General features: G+C 35.4%; 1 pseudogene; it reads left to right on the forward strand.

Moving 5' to 3' along the window:
- Nucleotides 1-2,839: 2,839 nt before the first annotated feature.
- On the forward strand, nucleotides 2,840-3,641 carry LOC100955052 (annotated as a pseudogene).
- The last annotated feature ends 5,473 nt before the right edge of the window (nucleotides 3,642-9,114 follow it).

A 9,114-nucleotide genomic window follows, 5' to 3' on the forward strand; every position in this document is an offset into this window, starting at 1 on the left:
AAAAACCAGGAAATGACTCAACAGAAAAGGAACACTATAGACCAATATCATTAATGACTATCAATGCAAAAATATTCAATAAGATCCTAGCAAACAGAATATAGCAACACATTAAAAAATATATACATCATCATCGAGTGGGTTTTGGCCCAGGGATAAAATACTGGTTCAACATACATAAATCAATAAATATAATACATCATAAAAATAAAATTTAAAACAAGACCATATGATTCTCTCAATCTATGTAGAAAAGGCTTTTAACAAAATTCAGCATCCTTTTCTGAAAATAACACTTAAGAAAATAGGTATAGGTGCCACATTTGTTAAATTGATAGAAGCCCTCCACAAGAAACCCACAGTCAATATTATATTGAATGGAGTAAAACTGAAAGCATTTCCATTTAGAACTGGAACCAGGATGCCCACTATCGCCACTGCTATTCAACATAATCCTGGAAGTCCTAGCCAATGCAATTGGGCAAGAGAAAGAGATCAAGGCTATTCAAATGAAGACAAAAGAGGTCAAACTCTCACTTTGTGGATAAACATGATCTTATGCCTGGAAACCCCCAGGGACTCAGCTACAAAGCTCTCAGAAGTGAACAAGAATACAGTAATATCTTGGGATACAAAATCAATGTTCACAAATCAGTAGCCTTCATAATTGTCAATAACACTCAAGCTTAGAATCAAATCAAAGACACAATACCCTTTAGAGTAGCTTCAAAGAAATGAAATGAAATACTTTGGAACTATATCTAACAAAGGACATGAAGGATATCTATAAAGATAAAACCCTGAGAAAAGAAATAGCAGAAAACATTAATAAATGTAAGAACATACCATCTTCTTTGTTGGGAAAAATAGACGCTGTTAAAATGTCCATACTACCCAAAGGTACCTACAGATTTTATGCAATCCCCATCAAAGCAGCAACAACATACTTTGAAGAACTTGAGAAAATAGCACTTCATATCACATGAAATCATAAAAAATCCCAAATAGCCATTACAGTTTTAAAAAATAAAAATAAATCCAGAGGCATCACTTTATCACAGCATTGTGAGCATTGTGAAAATTTGTGGGAGATGCATCTAGCAAATGACAAAGTTGAAACTCAAACCTGTTCTGCCTGATTCCAAAGCTCATCTCTTAAAAACTACAGTATATTTTCTTCCACTAGGAAAATCTAATTTCTGAATCCACCATCAATAGAGAACCACTTAATTCTTGTGCCCACATGCTGTCACCTAGATATGCTTAGCACAGCTATCTCTTAATAAACTGTAGTACTCCTCCTGTACTGCCCTCTACCCTTGCCTCTCCACCCATGTTCTAAATTACATTAGTTAACATGTCAAGGTTTTATGTGCTAATATTAATGCTTTGAGGTATCAATTAATCAAAGAATTTATACTCATAACCAAAAGCAATGATGGATATGAAAACTTTAGGACCTAAAGCAGGTGTTAATTGTAGTGATGCTTCTTCATGTACCTAAATGAATCTGAGAACCTTATAAAAATGGTTATGTTTACAAAAACTAGAACTAATACCCTAAGAATAAAGAAAACAATTTTTGGACACTTTATTGAACCCTGAAAACTAGCTTTTGGGGCACTATGTGCTGTATCCTAATTACTAAGGACTGATGGCTATTTCACAAAAATATTTTGGCCCAGGGTGATCAATGTTAAAGCCAATGTACACTTATACAGCTAAAAAAGAATGACACTAGTCTTCTGTGTTCTGGGTTAACACTTTAATTGCCAGTGAAATTAAGAAAATAACTAGATATTGATGTAATGATGGGATCCAGCTAAAATTCATGACTGCAGAATTTCATTGCTATATAAACCTGTTCTCTCTCAAAGTAGAGGCTGAAAATAATAAGCTGCCATGTTTTTAAGGATAGAAAATTCACCAAAAAACAAATCATGATATCGGTAGCATGGAGACATAACATATACTTGCTTTTACTGTCTTTTCTTCTTGTTATTGTATTTTTACCTTCACACAACTATTTTGCAATGTGCTACATAGAACTGGTTGAGAACTCAGGTTTTGTAGTCAGACAAGCCTATGTTTGCAATCCAGTTCTGTTATTTTAAAGCTATGAGTCTTTCAAAACCTTCACTTCTATGGTCACAACACAGCTACGTGAAGTACCTCAAAGGTGACCATAGTGATATTCAAAAATGAAGTATGTAGCACTTTTGCTAGGATGAGTTCACAAACTTAACTGTCAGACCTTGTACAATGACAGCTCTGATGGCCATTCCAGAAAAAGAGTTCCAAATTTCTCTGTAGGATGGACTAGGCACTGCCATCAGGGCATAGCTTCCCAAGGGGAATACCTCAAAGATGACCATGGTGATATTCGGCAATATGTAGCACTTTTTCTAGTATGAGCTTGTGAACTTAATTGTCCAACCTCACAAAGCAAACATTGTTATATCTAAAGGGAGAGATAAAAAGCAATACAAAGATATTGGGGCATTACAACACTCTACTTTTATCAATGGACAGATCATCCAGACATAAAATCAAGAAAGAATATCAGGTTGAAACTGTAAGCTAAACCAAATGGACCTAACAAACATCTACAGAACATTTAATCCAACAGATGCAGTATACATATTCTTCTTAACTTCATATGGAGAATTCTCTAGAAAAAATCATTTGTTAGACAACAAACCAAGTTTTAACAAATTTAGAAAGATAGAAATTATATCAAGTATCTTTTCTAATAACCACAATATAAAAATAGAAATAAAAAATAGCAAGAACTTTGGAACTTTAAAAATACATTGAAATTAAACAACAAAGTGCCGTGGTCCCCAACATCACTGCAACCCTCACGAGGCTGCTGTTCTTTGCACCAACCCTCCTCACCACATGTTGCTACCAGACGAGATGGAAGCCCATGCTGCCAATGCCATCAAGTCCCCCGAAGGTAAGCTGGCCACATACAAGCCGGAGTCTCTCAGGAAGCAACCAGAGGTCCTGCATTTGCTGGAGTTTGTCAGCGAGGCAGGTAACCGCCTAAGCATTGACGGGTCACTTCCTTCAACATCAGCCCCAGCAGAGGAGGAGGATGAGTTATACTGGCAGTCGCTAGAGATCATCTCTCGGTACCTTTGGGAGCAGGTGACCGGCACCAAGGATGCGAAGCCAATGGGCAGGGCAGGAGGCACCAGCAGGAAGGTGCTGGAGACCTTGCGCCACGTCGGCGATGAGGTGCAGTGCAACCACAAGATGGCCTTCCGAGGCATGTTTTGCAAACTGGACATCAAAACCGGAGATGATGTTAGATCTTTGTCTCGAGTGAGGGTCCATGTTTTCGGTTATGGCGTAACAAATTGGGACAGTGTTGTGACCCTAATTTCTTTTGGTGGCTTTGTGGCCAAACACTTGAAGACCATAAACCAAGAAAGCTGCATCGAACCATTAGCAGAAAATATCTCAGGTGTCCTTGTAAGGACAAAACAGGGACTGGCTAGTCAAACAACAAGGCTGGGATGGCTTTGTGGAGTTCTTCCACCTGGAAGACCTACAAAGCAGCATCAGAAACGTGCTGCTGGCTTTTGCAGGTGTTTTCTGGAGTAGGAGCTGGTTTGGCCTATCTAATAAGATAGGCTTGTTAAGTGAGATAATTTACTTCTAACCAACAACAGCCACCAGAACCACATTCATCTGTGAAATCAAATGGATTTATGAAGTTGGACTTAAACTACCCTAAGCTATAACTTGCAAGAGCAGCCTACCCAAAAAAGGAAGTAGCAAGAGGAATGTGACTTTTACAAGAATCAATACATGGGAAAAGTGGTCCTACTTGATGGAAGAGTCACTTTCTGAAAGAAGCAAAGTTCAGTTCAACAACAAGCAAACAAGACCAAGGAAGAGGACTTTTAGATTTGGTGAAGACAGTAGGCTGAAAAGACATTTCCTTGTTGGGGCCAGTAGTTGGATTACTCATAGAGTTCATTGAATATGCCCACAACTTCTTGTATTCTTGAAGAATAGAAAGTTCAGGTGTTCAGGATTTTCATACCTGTTGTACCTTAGCTTCTTCATTTGAGTTATTCTTAGTTTATTATCCTAATAATGACCATGAATACTTGATTTAATTGTTTGAATGATTCTTAGTTTACTAGCCTAATAATGACCATGAATACTTGATTTAGCTTTGTTTGAATGATTCTTAATTAGCCAAATAATGGCCATGAATATTTGACTTAAGTCCTAATAATTATAGATATGGAATACCCTCAGTTTTTAAGACAACTTGTGAATGTATTTATCTGTAAAAGTTGCATATATTTTTACAGAAAATATTTCTTTGATTAAGGGGGGTTCTCAAGTTTAGTTTTTTTCATACTCTTTTTTTATGAATTTTGTAACTTATGTAGTTAGGAACCTATTTCTTACAGCTTTGCTATGCTAAAATTTGTCTTGATCACTTCTAGAGTGTGTATAAAACCAATTGATGTAATTGTATGCAACCTATTTATAGTGAAATAAAGTTGATTCATAACTATGCAAAAAAAAAAGAAATTAAACAACATGCTTCTAAATAACCAATGGGTCAATAAATAAATTTAAAGGGAAATTGAAACATACTGTGAGATAAAAGACAATGAAAATACAACAAACTAAAAACCTGTGGGATATATCAAAAGCAGTTCTAAGAGGGATTTATAGCAACAAATGCCTACATAAAGAAGAAAAAAGATTTTCATCATGAACAGTCTCTCACACCTGTTATCTTAGCACTTTGGGAGGCTAAGGTGGAAGTATCACATGAAGCTAAAAGTTTAAATCCAGCCTGGAAAACATAGTGAGATCTTGTGTCTACAAAAAAAAAATTAAAAATTATCAAAGCATGGTGGTATGCACCTATAGTCCCAGCTATACAGGAGGCTGAAGTGGGAAGATCCCTTGAATCCAAGAGTTTGAGGCTGCAATGAGCTAAGATCATGCTTCTGTACTTCAGATGAGGTGACAGAGCAAGATTCCATCAGAAGCAAAAGAAGAGGGAGGAGGAGAAGGGAGGAGGAGGGAGGAGGAACTAGAGGAGAGGGAAAGAGAGAAGGAGGGAGGAGGAGGGAGAAGGATGGAGGAGAAAGGGGAAAAAAAAGATATCAAATAAACAGCCTAACATTACATCTCAAAGAACTAGAAAAACAAGAACAGTCTAAACCAAAAATTAGTCAAAGGAAATAAAGATCAGAGCAGATATAAATGAAATAGAGACTAGAAAAATAACACAAAACATCAGTCTTTTGAAAAAATAAACACAATTGACAAACCTTTAGCTAGTATAAAAAAAGAAAAAATACTCAAATAAATAACATTAGAGATGAAAAAGAAGACATTACAACTGATATCACAGAATTAGAAAGGATTATGAGAGACTATTAAGAACAATGATATGCCAACAAATTGAATAACCTAGAAGAAAGAGATAAATTCTAGGACACATATAACCTACCCAGATAGAATTATGAAGAAATTGAAAATCTAAACAGACTCATAATGGGAAACAAATTTAAACTAATAATAAAAAGTACACACTGAAAAAAGTCCAAGATCTGATGGCTTTATTGCTGAATTTTACCAGACATTTAAAGAAACACTAATACCAATTCCTCTCAAACTATATCAGAAAATTGAAGAAGAGGGAATACTTCCAAACTTATGTTGAGGCCACTGTTAACTTGATACAAAAAAACAAAACAAAACAAAACAAAACAAAAAAGGACACAACAAAAATATCTACAGACCAATATCCCTGATGAACAAGATGTAAAAATAATTGACAAAATACTAGCAAACCCATTTTGACCACACATTGAAAAGATTATTAAGGGGTTGGAGCAAGATGGTGGACTAGAGACAGTTTCTTAGCAAATAGACACAGTGAGACTGGGGAAAGAAGACTCCAGACACCTCTGGCTTATGAGCTCTACCCAGAAATATCTGTTTGGGGGCACAGGGGGTTAGCAAGAGACTTCAGAACTCCAAGTGGAGGACAAAAGTAGGACATACACACACACACACATATGTATATGTGTATATATATATATGTATGTATATATATGTATACATACACATATGTATGTATATATATATGCATACATATATAATATTCTTCTTTTAAAAATATTTCTTCAACTTTTCCCCCCCTAGATTTTTGTATTCTTCCTTTTCTTCAGTTTTCCCAAGTAAATATGAATTTTCATTGTTGCCTTCATTAATAATAAAGGCTATATTTTTGCTAGTTTTCTGTCCTTCTTATTGTTTTTGTCTCTAATTTTATCCCTCAAGGTTTTTTGTTTAGTTGGTTTGGTTTGATTTATAGTATTTTTGTTTTTCTTCTCTATTTGGTGGAGGTGGGGTCCTGTGTCTGCTCAGGCTGGCAAAGAGCTGTGATGTCAAGGGATCCACCCCCAGTGGTTGGAATTTGTGAGAGTGGTTAAAAGTACCCTACTGAACACCACAATTACTTCTCTTTCTCTCTCTCTCCCTCTCTTCTTTTTGTCAATCTTCCATTTTACTCCCCCCTTTCCTTTCCTTTTTCACTTTTTTATCTTTTATCCCTTCCTGCTCTTCACTCTTCTGTTCCTTTCAGTTCTTCCCAAAAGGACACTTCAACACCTTAGGTCAGTGGCATGGTAACTTAAAGAGGAGGGGGAAGTGAAAGGAAAAAGTAGGACAAGGAAACAGACAAAAATAAAAAAACTCATAAGGAAGAAACAGCAGAGAAATTCTGGCATCATGAAAAACCAGAACAGAGCAAACCCCTCAACCAAGGGATCATGAAGTAGCTACTACAGAAGATTCAACCTATAAAGAAATGTTAGAAATTATAGAAAGGGAATTTAAAATATGGATGATAAAAACAGTGAAGTAAATTGTTGAGAAAGTGTAAAATAACAAAAAAAAAAGTCCAAAAAAAAAGAATCAAATAAGAGATGAACAATATTGAGAATATAGATAGGATATAGTAGAGCTTATAGAATTGAAGTAGTCAACCATGGAACTCAAAAATGCAGTTGAAAGTATCAATAACAGATTAGCCCATGCAGAAGGAAGAATTTCAGAGGTAGAGAATAAAGCTCTTGAGCTGACACAGGCAGTTAAACAGACAGAATAAAAAAGAAAGAAAGCAGAATGTTTACTGATAGAATTATGAGACTTCATTAAATGTTCAAACATATGAGTTATAGGTATCCCAAGGGGAAAAAGAAAACCCCAGAGGAATGGAAGCCCTATGGGAGGATATCATAAATGAAAATTTTCCAAATATTATCAAAGATTGTGATACACTCTTTTCAGAGGGACATCAGACCCAGGTCATCTCAACTCAAATAAAGATTCTTCAAGACACATTGTCATGAATCTGTCTAAAGTCAAGAACAAACAGAAAATTCCGCAAGCTGCCAGGAGTAAGCACCAAATAGCCTATCGGGGCAAATCAATCAAGGTAACTGCAGATGTCTAAATTGACACAATTCAAGCCAGAAGATAATGGTCATCTACCTTTAATCTACTTAAACAAAACAATTTTCAGCCCAGAATTCTATATCCTGCTAAGCCTAACTTTAAAATTGATGGAGAAATCAAATTTTTTACTGATATGCAAACATTCAGAATGTTTGCCAAAACAAGAACATTTCTAGAGGAAATATTTAGATTTATTCTACACACTGACCATCACAATGGACCAGTAGCAAAGTAAACACCTATAAACTAAAGGATAAAACCTAGCTTCCACAATGATGCAAAAGATAAAACTAAGCAATGAACTTTCACAGAATAAGATGAATGGAACTCCACCATTTTTATCAATTATCTTAATAAATGTTAATGGCTTGACTTCCCCCACTGAAAATACATAGGCTGGCTGATTGAATAAAAAAGCACAAGCCATCCATTTACTGTCTGCAAGAAACAGACAGTCTGTTAACTGTTAGACAGTTAACTTAGTCTTGAAGGACAAATTAAAACTCAGGGTTAAGGGACGTAAGACAATTTTTCAAACAAATGGAAATCAGAAGAAAAGAGGGGTTGCAATGTTGTTTTCAGATACAAGTGGATTTAAAGCAACTAAAGTCAAAAAAGACAAAGACACTTCGTAGAAGTCAAGGGAAAAATAAGACATTTCAATTTTAAATATTTATGCACCCAACTCAAATACTCCCAGATTTATAAAACAGATCTTAATTAGTCTGAGCAACATCATATTCCATAATACCACAATAATTGGGGACTTTAATACTTCTTTCCCAGAGCTGGACAGATCCTCTTACAGAAACTAAGGAAAGATAAAAGGGACTTCAATGTGACCCTAGAACAACTGTGCTTGATAGACAGCTATAGATAGATATATAGAACACTCCATCCCAAAGCTAGGAATATACATTCTTCTTATCATTCCATGGAACATTCTCCAAAATAGATCATATCCTAGGACACAAATAAAACCTCAAAACAATCAAAAGAATTGATATTTTACCTTGTGTTTTCTCAGACTCCAAAGCAATAAAGGTGGAACTCAGCTCCAACAAAAATTGTCATCACCACACCAAGACATGGAAATTAAACAACCTTATGCTGAATGACAGTCAGGTCAAGGAACACATAAAAAATAATATCATTAAATCCCTTGAGCAAGACAACAATAAAGACACAAGCTACCAAAACCTGTGGGACACTGCAAAATCAGTCCTAAGAGGGAAAATTATCACATTAGATTGCCTACATCTGAAAAACAGAAAGAACACATCAACAACCTAATGAATCATCTTAAAGAAATGCAAAAGGAAAAGCCGTCCAATGATAAACCTAACAGAAGAAAGGAAATAACCAAAATTAAGTCAGCAATAAATGAAATTGAAAATAAAAAATCATTCAGAAAATTAATGAAACAAAAAGTTGGTTCTTCGAAAAGATAAATAAAATTGATAAACCATTGGACCAGATTAACCAGAAATACAAAAGTAAAATCTTTAATAACCTTAATCAAGGGGGGAAATAACAACTGATACCACAGAGATACAAGAGATTATTTCTGACTACTACCAAAAACATTTTGCCCAGAAATTT

Source organism: Otolemur garnettii, unplaced genomic scaffold, assembly GCF_000181295.1.
Source record: "Otolemur garnettii isolate 467f Iridium unplaced genomic scaffold, OtoGar3 scaffold00110, whole genome shotgun sequence".
NCBI lineage: Eukaryota > Metazoa > Chordata > Mammalia > Primates > Galagidae > Otolemur > Otolemur garnettii.